Below are 12,916 nucleotides of genomic sequence, written 5' to 3' on the forward strand. Positions count from 1 at the left end.
GTTATTAAACCACTAATCAAAAAATAAAAGTTTTGTTTTTGTATAAAATATTTTGATTGTTCCAAATAAAAAAAAAAATGGGGAGTGAAATTATGTTTATATATTAACGCCCATGCCAAAAGTACCTGTTGGTGGAAATTTGAAAGTTTGATAGGAATTTTTGGTTATAGTCTGCACATCAATAAAAATCGTATACCTCCAGTATATGAAAAAGCTTGTTGAGGGAAGATATTCCAGATGGAATCTTGATTTTTCAACTATCGATGAAGCCAATTTATTTTTAAAGTGTAATTTAAAGAGCTAAAATCAATAAAAATTTACCGGTATGGCACTTTTCAATCTCTATGGGTTCCGGGAGGGCTAGCACTTACGTGCCTTCGTCATCATACGTAACCTTAACTTGTGCAGCGATTGGTGGAAACGTCTCTATTTATAATCTTTAAGCTAAAGTGACATCCAATATTTTCCTCAGTGCATAGCTTACATTTCACAGACATTTTCTCCATCTGTAAATGTTAGAAAGTCGAGAAAATATTTCCATTTTGCTGTCCAGGAAACAGGTGTTACAATATATCCGGTTCCTGAAATATTCTGTTCCACTGGGTGGCGCTTACGCGAATATTCATGATATCCTCCTTCTGTGGGCGTGTCCTTGAGACAACGCGCAAACGAATGGAACTGAAAATATTAGTAGTAGGGTGACCAGACGTCCCGTTTTTCCCGGGACAGTCCCGTATTTCAGCTCTATTTTTAGTGTCCCGACTTATTAAGAAAAAAATAATGTTTTGTCCCGTATTTCATCTTTCAACTGGGTTAATGGAGTTCTGTCACACAAGAACAGCCTAATCAATTCGTCATAGAACAAAGTTACCATTCAATCACAATTCGTTATCGATTAGTGAAGGCGGGATAGGCGGAATCACGCTGAATAACACAGACCAGAAGCCTCTCTCTCACGCACTCTCTCTCTCTCTTTCGCGCGATCAGTTCTCCTCGCGCCTGAATGGTCAAATGCACACATAGTTTTTCAAAATGTCCATCGTGTGGAGTATCTCACGTAAATACAGTCGGTTAAGTGGACGTAAACAGGTGGGTAAAAACAGGAAATGTGTCAGTAGCCTATATTACATCCATGGATTCGGTCTTAAAGGGACAGTAGCCTAATTAAATATTTGTCAGTATATTCAAATGTGAAAAAACAAGTTTAATCTCTGTCGTATTTGTTGTATTGTTTGTAACTTGTTTGTAAATTTCTTTTTATATAACAATATATAACAAATATTTATATCTACACTGCCCTCCAAAAGTTTGGAAACGCCCTAGAAAAGTGGGGTTTTGGACAATGAATCCTTTTTAATTTGTGATAATTTTGCACTGGTAAGGGACAACACAAATTATAAAAACACATTTTATTACATAAACAGTTTATACATAGAAAAAAACTTAAATTTTTGATTCATCAAAATATCCAGCATTAGCAGCTATCTGACCTAAACTGGGTTCTAATTATTTCATTGTATTCTAAACTTAATTGGCAATCAATTGTTGAAGCTATTAAGGTGTGCTGACCCAAAAATCTTTTACAAACCTGGGCCAAGTTTAAACCAGTAACCAGGCATCACAGCTGGCAAAGGGGCATGTCTGACTTTGACATGTATATACTGCCATTATTATGTAATGAAATGAAATGAACACATGAAAATTATTATTGCTGGATAATGTCAAGTTACTGTAATGTATTTGCACCAAAAAATTATAAGGATTTATGCTGATATCGTCCAAAACCAGACTTTTCCAGGGGTGTTTTCAAACTCTTGGAGGGCAGTGTATATATATATATATATATATATATATATATATATATATATATATATATATATATATATAGTGAAATAAAATTTCTTATATCATGGTCACATTGCCCACTCGTCCCGTATTCCACCATGAGAAATCTGGTCACCCTAATTAGTAGACGTTTCTCAAATCGCATCGGTTTAATGGGTTATTTCGAAAAGGTAATAATGGTGCTTGAGCACCTGCCCCTTGGTGCTCAAAGTGCCCTTTTGCCAAAGCAAAATTTCCTCTATTTTTTTGTAATAACATGACCTTTTGTGAATGTCTAAATATTAGTAAAATTTATTAATAATAATTTAGCCGTAAATAAAATGACCCACATGATGACCTTTTACCTGACGATGACGACCTCATCCGACCGGGACGATTCCCCACGCCGCACGCGCATTTTTAATTGCCAGGGGATATTTTCAACACCGCGGCAGCTGGTAAGTGGTGTTTCATTCTCAGCGAAGTGATTTTGAAGTTTATTTACTTATTATTATTTTACAAGAACGATGTGATGTGAGAACATTCAGATGTGTTGTTTATATTGCTGTGTGTAGTCATAGTGTAGAAGTAACGTGCTGTTTGAGGGAGAAAAGTTTCACAGGCAGGCATCGAGGGGTCTGTTCTTTTTTATGTTATTTGACTAAACTATTATTATATTACAATATATATATATATTTTTTTTAAACGTAGAGTGCCTTAAAAATAATTATCACAACACTGGTAAGACTTATTCAAATTTTCTCATTCTCTGAATTATCATTATAAAAATAAAAACAATTCAGAAATGAATTAAAATATAATTATATTTTAAATGTGACACACATTCTTTTTTCCTACAATAGCAACATTGTTTACAACAGCAAGACCACTTTAGCCTGTAAACTCAATAATATCTCTCTGGAAATAAATGTAAAAATATCAATGTCAATATAAAATGAATAATATACCTGACCTGACATCAAAGTGCAGTGTGAAGGATATGTGACCCTAGTGACAATGATGTCATTAACATTTTTAGGGACATGTCCAACGGGAAACTTCTGTTATAAGTGCCTACAACCACTCATCCTCCACTTATAAGATTAATGCTACACTGTGATTTTTAGTGGGTGCCATCAGAATGAACACACACACACACACACACATTTTAGTTTCTTTATTTATATTTTTGATGATTTCTCACTCTTACCCCTTACATGGCCACCATCATCCTATCCCCCAATTAATGTTTTTTTTTTTTTTTTTTTTTTTTTTATCAGATCTATAGTTTTTACTATAACAGCTGTTCTTAATTATTCTGTAAAACAGAGAAGAAAAAGCCATCAGGTTGGGACAACTTAAGACAACTTTCTAATCCCAGAGTTATTATTAGGTGGAAAGAAAATATTTTTTTAACTTTTAAACTTTCCCATTCTGTTTCCTTTTCAAAACTGCATCACAGCATTTGCTGCTGTATCAATACATAATCATCCATATCGATACGCGAATCAGCAAGGAATGCATCACAATATATTGCTGCATTGATATTTTGAGCAGCGCTAAAGCCTTGTTCCATGTGCCCCTTTTATACTTTGAGCACCTGCCCCTCCAAAGGTCTCTGCACGGCCCTGGTGCACGTCATTGCGTCATTACCCCCCGGTAAACAGCTGCTTGTTTTCTACCTTTACAGTCTATGTTTTCTACACGGAGACGTATGAACGCCTCCGTTTGTTCCTTGGTCCCTGTTAAAAAATACGAGAAAGCTATGAATAACGCTGTGAATGGTATAAATTGTATAATATTAACGTTAAATTACTTTAGACAACTTAACTAGTTATTTATAAAGGATGCCGGTGATGGCAAACAAGCTAACAACGGTCCGGTTCAGTTAGCCATCAATAACGTAATTTGTATTTGTATAATTTATAATATCAATACTGTAGTAATTTGTACTGGCATTTAAACGTTAAACTTTATTTATCTGACATATTTACTACTGTTATAACAAATGTTTGGAAACGTAAATATACTTACATTTGAAGGCATATTGCCCGCTAACGTCCAACATTTTTTAAAAACATTTTTTGAACAAGATTGCAAAGCTGCACGCATAGGATTGTGGGTGATTTGAGAGCGCGAAGGATACACATATGCATCCTTTCCTGTGTATGGGATATTTTTCGAACGAAGGACTCAGTCCTTGTTTGAAATTCCGAGGATCCTCGACATTGGAACAGTCCTTTGACGGATGTCGATGACGTAGCATCCTCGAAATTCTGGCTTCCGAGGATCCTTCCTTGACATTGAGAAACGCCTATTGTAACACCGGAGTGGAAGCACAAACTTCCGTGAACGAGCGCCGCCGTGCGCGTGCGCGCCTAATTTTGACTAAAATATACATTTTTAGCTAAAATATTTGTTGTTGATTATTTGTTTTTGTTTGCGAACATAAATGTGCCATACTGTATTTTTATGATAGCAAGAAACTGTAAAGTGATATATTGTAAGGTATAATAAACTAATAATTAGTCTGTGCTTTTTTATTTTCAGTGTTATTTTAGTGAATGTAACTACTGCTTTAAAAAGCATTTTGTTTTTAGATTGTAGTGTCACAATGTTAGAATGTAGCAGGCCTCATGTAATTTGACCCCTTTTTTGCGCATAATATAACCAACATAGACATTCATGTTTGTTTTCATAGCCTTCAATAGAAACATTGTTTGTAGGAAAATATTGGGCAAAATGAAATGTGAAATAATAATAAAAAAATTAATTAAATACAGATTTTTTTTTTCAAATAGAAAAATGTACAAAATACCGAGATTATACATTATGCATTCAGCCCCCCAAAAAAGATATGATTTTTTGGCCATATCGCCCAGCCCTGTGGCATGCTGAATTTTCCATGTTTAAATAAGGAGTAGGCCTAGTGGTACATCACATTATTTAACAATTAGCCCATTCTGCATCTCTAAATCTTTTTTTTTTTTTTTTTTTTTTTGCCCCCCACAAAAAAATTTAGCACCAGCCGCCACTGGGTTAACATACTCAGAGTTCTCATTTAACCTCCTTTCTGAAACGGGCCCCTGTTCTCTGTTGTGCAACCTGTTGTTTGTGTGGAGACATCCCGTCCGACCGCGACGCCTGTGGGACTTCATTTTGCCCCGAAGCCAGCCAGCTCCGCCTAGACCACAAGCCATGTGGTAACTTTTCACCCAAAAGAGAAGACTCTCCCGACAACAACCGAGTCAGACTGACATTGCTGAAGTTCGTCATTCTTTTATTATTATTATTATATTATTCATACTTCCCTTTGAGTTAATTTGCAATATGGGCCCTCAGTTTCCTTAGTTCTTTGTCAGGTATTGTCTTTGTGTATTTTGTCAAAGCTGTCATGTTTTTCTCCTACTTTGCATCGTTTTTGTGTTAAATAAACTATGATACATTTGGATCTATCTCTCCTCTTTCTTGCCTGTCAAGCTGTAACAATTCTATACTGTACCGCTTATAGTTAGATTTTTTAGTGTGCAATATATCCTTGTGAAAAATAATAGGCACAAGTGAGTAATATCTTTCATATGTCTATTTTTTACATTGTGCATCCTTAAAGCTGCAGTCCATATGTTTTGTCTCTTTGTCGCCATCTCTGTTTGAAACCAGCAATTGCAGATATTTGCAGAATTATCATCTTTACGTGGGTTGTGTATCAGCACGGCTCCTCAGCACAGATGAATGTAATGTTTTGAGAATGTTTGCTGTCAGTCACCGCACCGGATTGTACTGTACTTTGGAATTACAGGTTGTAGTCTTGGAAGTATGACCAAAATAAGAATTTTCAGCGTAAAAATGTAATCCGAACAAGTAAGTAACAAATCTTCTGCTTTTGGTCTGACCAACTGAAAAAAAAAAACAAAACATTACAATAAATCATGCTACCAATGGTGGTTAAATCTAATGATCAGCTTACATAACATCAACCCATGCCGCTTATTATGATTGTTATACTTTGTTCTCAAATTGTTAAAGTCCCCATAAACTGGAAGTTGCAAATGACTTTTCTCCAATGTTGTGATGCATTTCCAAGTGAAACGGAATATTGAATAGAAGGCAGGGTTTTACTTTAGAGCTCCTCCTCTCCATCTTTCACTCATAGCAGACTAAAGGTTGGAGGAAAGTGGTTTAAGCGTTTTTAACTCAAGCCAATCAAACTAAACGCCATTCCAGACTGGAAGTAACTTTTCAGATTTTGATGAAAGATTACCACAACAATTTTTTCCTGTGTATTAACTTGCATGGATTAATTGTTCACCACAAGACATTTATGCGCTAACAAACTAAATATGGTCAATTTTGACTTCATGATGACCTTAATGTTAACCACATCAGCATTGTGTGACTACGTGTATTTAGTGTGCATTAGATTTCGATTTCTGTACAGTCTAATCTCTAACGTTAATTTGTCATACCCTACAATCCGCCATCAAAACAATAAGCTTAATTGTTCCAGCTGCTGTGAGAAAAATCTATGATCCGTCACCTGCAGCATCCTCACATGTGATTTAGCCTACTAGCTGGGACTCCTTCTCTATGTAAACAAATGTGACGTAATGACACAAAGACGAACAGCTGCATGCTCCAATTTCCCGCGGAAACCCACCAGTACCATTAGGATTATTACAAGCTAACCTTTGTGAATCGGGATAGGAGATAGTTTTGAATACTGGCTGGTTATGTACATACTCAAAAATTGATTTTGGATCATTTTTAACCAAAAAAAGTTACGGACTGCAGTTTAAAGTTTCAAATATATTGAAAATATATTGAAACAACCGCAACAACGATCCAGCAGCTTTTCTGATGAACACTGGTCTGGTAGGAACTTTGCATTTTTGTTGTTAGAGCTCAAGCGGGACTCATGGTAAGATCCAAATGCAGCGCTTTATTAAATGTAAGCGTGGTCGTACAGGCAGGGTAAATCAGGAGCAAACAGGTACAGCAGAGGGTTAGGCAGAATCGTAGTCAGGGCACAGGCAGTAGATCGAGGCAGGCGGATATCATTCACAGAACAGCATACAAGGCAAGAGTCAGGACAGGCAGCAACGGGTCAATAAATGGGAACAGGCAAGATCAATCACAGGCAGACAGGATACAAGGAAACGCTCAGAATTGTCACAAGGAATCAAGACTTCGCCGTGAGGTGGTGTGTGTGTGAGTCCTTTATAGTCCAGGTAATGCGTATCAGCTGGGTGTTAGTGATTAGTGTGGAGTGTGCATGGCTGTATGTGGCAACAGGTGATTGGTGGAGTGAGTGCATGTGATTGGCAGGGAGGACTGTGGGAAGCGTAGTCCAGAAACTGACAGGAGCCGACTGTGATCGTGACAATTGATGTATCTCGGATGTTGCATGTGGAAACATCCTGTCCGTTGAGATAAAAAAAATGTTAATCTACTGAAGTTTGGTTTGTGTTTATATCTTTTTTTTTTTTTTAAAGGAAAACTAACACCGGTAAGAATATATTTTTTAAGCATCTTTTTCTTTATTGTAGTATAGTAATTTTGTTGGATGATTTGCTACAAACAAAGTTAAGGTATCACTTCTCCTGGTAGTGAAAATTTATATGAAAGTGAAAGTGGTCAGATAAATATGCTCTGGATGCAAGTGGGTTGGCCTGAAAGTTTCTTCAGAGTGAGCTGCATATGGAGAGATGCAGTCCTGGCCACCCTGTGAGTTTAAGTGTGTCGGGAACAACTTCGTAGTTCTGAATGAGAGACAAAGATAAACTGAGTCATTCTGTTGTTGTTCAATGTGATCGTGTCTCTTATATACCTGCCTGGACTTGGGTGCGCATCCATTAACTAAATCCAAGTTTTTAAAAGGTGGTATGGGGAATGGTTTGGATTATTAGGTTGAATTTAAATGTAGCCAGTGACAGGCCAAATGTGAGAGCCTGAAAATGGAATGCCTTAATTTTGAAGACAAACTTCAGCAAACATCTGTGGGGAATTCGGGATGTGAAAGTGTATGTCTTTCAAATCCACATTTCTATTTTAAAGAAATTACTGTTTATACTTTCCATTTTTAGGTGGCACTTCTGCACCAAAATGGATTAAAGATGCCTGTAACACTGTGCTGAAGCATTTAGCAGGCACATGTTTTTAACATTAAAGTTGATCCATCTTTTAAATGGTCATGAGATGAATCTTGACATTTCTTGACATTTATGACAAAACATAACATGAATATTTGCATGGGAGAATAATGTTCCTTTATTGATTATTTAGATCCAGTCCCTTTACCCTATCACCATTAGATATCCAACATAAAATCAGTCAACACTGAGTTTTGCCTGACTCTGATATCCAAAACCAGCAAACTCCAAGAAGGGCAGGCAGAGCAGGAGACAAAATGATGGTAAAAATGAGCAGAGCTTATTGAATGTCTTTCAAATTCAACAAGTTTTTACTAAAGCAAAGGTAATGGAAAATTTCTGCTTCACTACTTCCGTCTTCCTGATTGTGCTGGTCTAGCTGGTGGACCTTGCAGTCGTGCTGTTTTCAAGCTAAACAAATATGGTGAAGCTGTTTACTTATACCAGCATAGTTTGTTCAGATGTAGGTGGTTGACCACCATGGTCTTGCTTGGTTGAGTGTAGACCAGTGGTCAGTATGCAAGCAATTGGGGACAAGCATTATTTTTGCTTGTCTATTTCTACATTTAGCACATTAAGGAACAATATAGGATTTTAAATTATAACATGATAAGTTTGTAATTTCTTTTGCTCCCTCTGTTAAATGTACAACTGGCAATTTTGATTCTGTTAGTTTAGTTAGTCGTTTTATTATTAATCAATGTCATCTGAAGTTTTGAATAACAACAACAAAAAACTTAAAATGGGCAAAATGTTTATTCATGTTTATTCATGTCATGTTCTATGTTGTTTTTAGTTCCTGTGCTCTCAATTTGTATGTTCCTGTTTGCTGTTTAGTTCCTGTTTAATTCATTCCCATAGCTTGTTTATATTATTCCTAATTATCACCACCCCTTTCTTGTTTAGTTTACCTTTTGTATTTAATGCCCTCAGTTCATTGTTGGGTATTGTCTTTACATTTGGGTGCAAAAAGCTGTTACATTTGTTTTCTCCTTTGGATCTTTTTGATTTCTATAAATAAAAGTAAAGAGCTGCATCCAGATCCTCTTCTCCCCTCCTTGCCTGACAAGTGTCCATTACATACAGTAATCCATTTTACATGCACATAGCGCAATGTTTTGCACAAAGAAATGTAAAAATTATTCAAAGGACCTGTACACAAATCAAGAGCATGTATACTTTGCAAACCTAAAACACTTAGGCCTGGTTTCACAGACAGGGCTTAGGCTAAGCCAGGATTAGGCCTTAGTTCAATTACATTTACTGTAAGTAGCTTTTATAAATGTACCCTCGAAAAAAACATTACTGGTGTGCATCTTGAGACAAAATATATATTTTAATATATATGTCATAAGTTGCTTTCAGTTAAAACAGCTCAAACATGCATTTAAGCGTTATCTGTGAAACTGGGGGTTAGAGAAAAACAAAAAAACAAAACAAAGGGAAACACATAACAATAAGCAGTTTATACCATAACACTGATTATTAGAACAGCTCTTTCAATGTTACTCTTACTTTATAACAACTATATAATAAGTCACTGACTCCAAAAATATGCACATACTAAAAGGTGTGTCATTGCAGTCAGGAGCATGTATTGTAGACAATATTGAAAGCATGCACATTGTAGCGAGTTAGCTACAAAGGGAAAATATTAATAATTATTCATAACCTGTTATGATTAATTATGATTATTTTGATCATTTAATCGTATTAACTTGATGTAGCTACATTAACATTACAATCAATTAATCAGTTCGCCCTGTGAACACTCATTATTGATTATTAATTAATTCTAAGAAGAGGATATTTTTCATGGCCACAGGAAAAAAAATAATTCTTAGCATTTACAATGCTTAAGCTTGTAACAACATTGAGTTAATTTAAGTGACAATTTATTTGCAGGCAGGGAGTCACAACCAAATATGTATTGTCCACAAGTTTTATTAACTAAATCACGAACACATAACTAAACTAACAAACACATACACACACACACTAATTACACGTACATAGGTAAAATTAAAAATAACACAATGAAACCGGAAGTGGGAACAGGGAATGAAGCTATGAAAATGAGTCATTAAAACAGGAAAGAACCACAAGTCTCTGATTTCAAAACACCTTGTTCTACTGCTTATCCTAAACCTCTGGTTAGTTAAAATATTCAATACTTGCATGCCTTTGCAGTGGAAGCAGTCTGTTGTTTTGAACAAGTTCTTGGTGATTCCTAGAATCAGTGGTGTTGAAGTTGCAATCGATTGCTTCTGCGTTGAATGAAGAAATTATGACACACTTGCGTGTTTAGTTTGACTCTTGTAGTGGGGAAAAAGTTCTCTCTCTCTTCTAGGTAAGCACTTTGCTGGAGTGCAGGTCGAGGCCTCCGGCCCTGACCAGAGAGGCCACAGAGCAGCCAGGAGCTACAGAGAATCAGTCCAGAGCAAGAGAAGGCGGTCACACTTGACAGTGCCTTTTAAAGTCTGGGAGAAGTCACACCTCTTAGGGTTGACATGACCAATGAGAGCGGGAAATTCCTCTGCGGTGGTTTTTTTTACGGCTCTTTGTATTTGAGCCTGATTAAAATGGGCCTGGTGGGTTTGTGTCCATTTATACTCTGATTAATACAACAAATGCACACTGCATTCTATGAGGAGGTGACATACATGAAAGTGTGAATCATTAAATGAGCATTAGTTCGATAGGAGACACGATATATGTAGGGTTACCTTAACTAGTAGTTCCTCATAAGATATGCATAAAATGAAAATATAATGCAAGTGACACTTTACAAGACAGTTATAATCATACGCACATTGTCCTGGGATGCATGTTCATTTATAAATCAGTTTGACTATAAATGAATGCAGGAACGTCTGTTTTGAGGGCTATGGGTTTTTCGGCCTCTGCTTCGTAAACCATGGCAATCCAAGGGCATTTGTTGCAATTTTTGGGGGATGGTTCACAGACCTTTGTTGGGAGAGTGAATTTGCTGGTTTATTTGTTAACTATAATGAATAATTTGAGTGTCTGATTGGTCTATATCAGGGATGGGCAACCTCGGTCCTGGAGGGCCACTGTCCTGCAGAGTTTAGCTGCAACCCTGATAAAACTCATCTGCGTGTAATCCTGAAGACCTTGATTAGCAGGTTCAGGTGTGTTTGATAGGGTTGGAGCTAAACCACATTCAATAACTGTTGAAACAGAATTTAGTTAACAAAAGTCAAGGGCCAAGTGTCTAGTTAAAGGGAACGATAATCACCATAAGGACTTCAACAGAGAGATAGGTATTTCATCCAACTTTTGTACACATACTGTACAAAAGAAATTATGCCAAACTGAAATCAAAAGTAATGAACTTCTCAAATGTTCGAATGATTAAGGATTGAAATGCAGTTATAAATGGGTTAATCCAAATACATACTCAAAGGCCAGGCAAAGGTCAAAAAACAGAGGAGCAGTCCAAACAAAGATAATGTCCAGGGCTAAGGCAAAAACAAGGAAATCCTGGGAACATAGAAATAAAAAAAAATGGAAAACAAGGAACAACGCTCAGCAAAATGCACTTGTACTTACAAGATCTATCAAAGAGTGACTTTTTAATTTATTGGCAGGTGGCAGACCAGCTTTTGGTGCATTACCGCCACCAACTGAACTAGTGGAGCATTGATGGGAAATGGAAGAAAAAAATAAACTATTGCTGCGTTCCAATTCGCCTACTTATACTACGCCCTAAAAGTATGTACTCTTTCTGTGAACAAAAAGTAGGCTACTTACTTTTGAGTGTGTAGCAAAAGAGTAGACAAGCTTTGGGACATACTATCACGTCATACAATCGCGTCTTTTCTCTCTGTCGCATCCTGTCACCGTAAACTGGCCTGTCAATCATCTTACATCCTCCACATTTCATTTAGTTAATTTACTGTATCGGAGAGAAATACAGCAACGTTGATCTGCAGTCGCAGGTCTTTCATGTGGAGAACTGTCCTCATATTAATGCATAATGATGCATTTAAAAGTTAATGGCCATTCGGATCTTTATAAAAGTCCACATTGGTATTTACAGATGAAAAATAACATGGGTAACATTAAATATATATTTTCTATCAGGTTAAAATGATTATTAGTCACTCAAATCTCTCAGCGTCGATCGCGTATATCCGCCATGTTTTGTAGTTTTTTAACACTTTTTACTCGTGCTTGTAGTTCTGAACTGAATCCTCGTCCAATGCGCAATGGGTTGTGGGCAATATTAGCCTTTATAGTGTGCACGGATCCACACTTCGAAAATATACCGGAAATAGTAGACCATCCGGGGACTTTTGGCATACTCTTTTCAACATACTATGCTTTGGGACACACTTATTTTAATCTCACATACTATTTAGGATGGATAGTATGGACATTGGAACGCAGGGATAATTCTGTTTCCTTCATAAATCTCAAAATTGCATATTGCATAGGAATTCTTCCACATGTTTTAGCCAGAAGATTTTCTAATGATTTTTTAATTATACTAAATTCTTATACTTGCACTAGCATATAGTAGAATTTAGTTCAAACTTTGACCTGTGGAGGGCAGTAATACATTTAGCAGTGCCTACACTGCCGGAATTCTGCAAGAAGAAGAAGAGGGCTAGGGCAAGATGAGCATTTGTGGTTAATAAGTAAATAAATGTTCTTTTAGAAAATGGCCAATCATTTTGCTAGATAAGACGCTTATTCCTCATCTGGGATAGTGTAGAGCCCTTTGAAGCTACACTGAAACTGTAATTTGGACCTTCAACCCAGTAGTAACTGTTGAAGTCCACTATATGGACAAAAAAACCTGGCATGTTTTCTTCTTTTCAACTGAAGAAAGAAAGACATGAACATCTTGGATGACACGGGGATGAGTAAATAAGGAAAATTTAATTTGAATGTGAACAAATCTTAAATTTCTCTTT

Source organism: Chanodichthys erythropterus, chromosome 10, assembly GCF_024489055.1.
Source record: "Chanodichthys erythropterus isolate Z2021 chromosome 10, ASM2448905v1, whole genome shotgun sequence".
In the NCBI taxonomy this organism is placed as follows: domain Eukaryota; kingdom Metazoa; phylum Chordata; class Actinopteri; order Cypriniformes; family Xenocyprididae; genus Chanodichthys; species Chanodichthys erythropterus.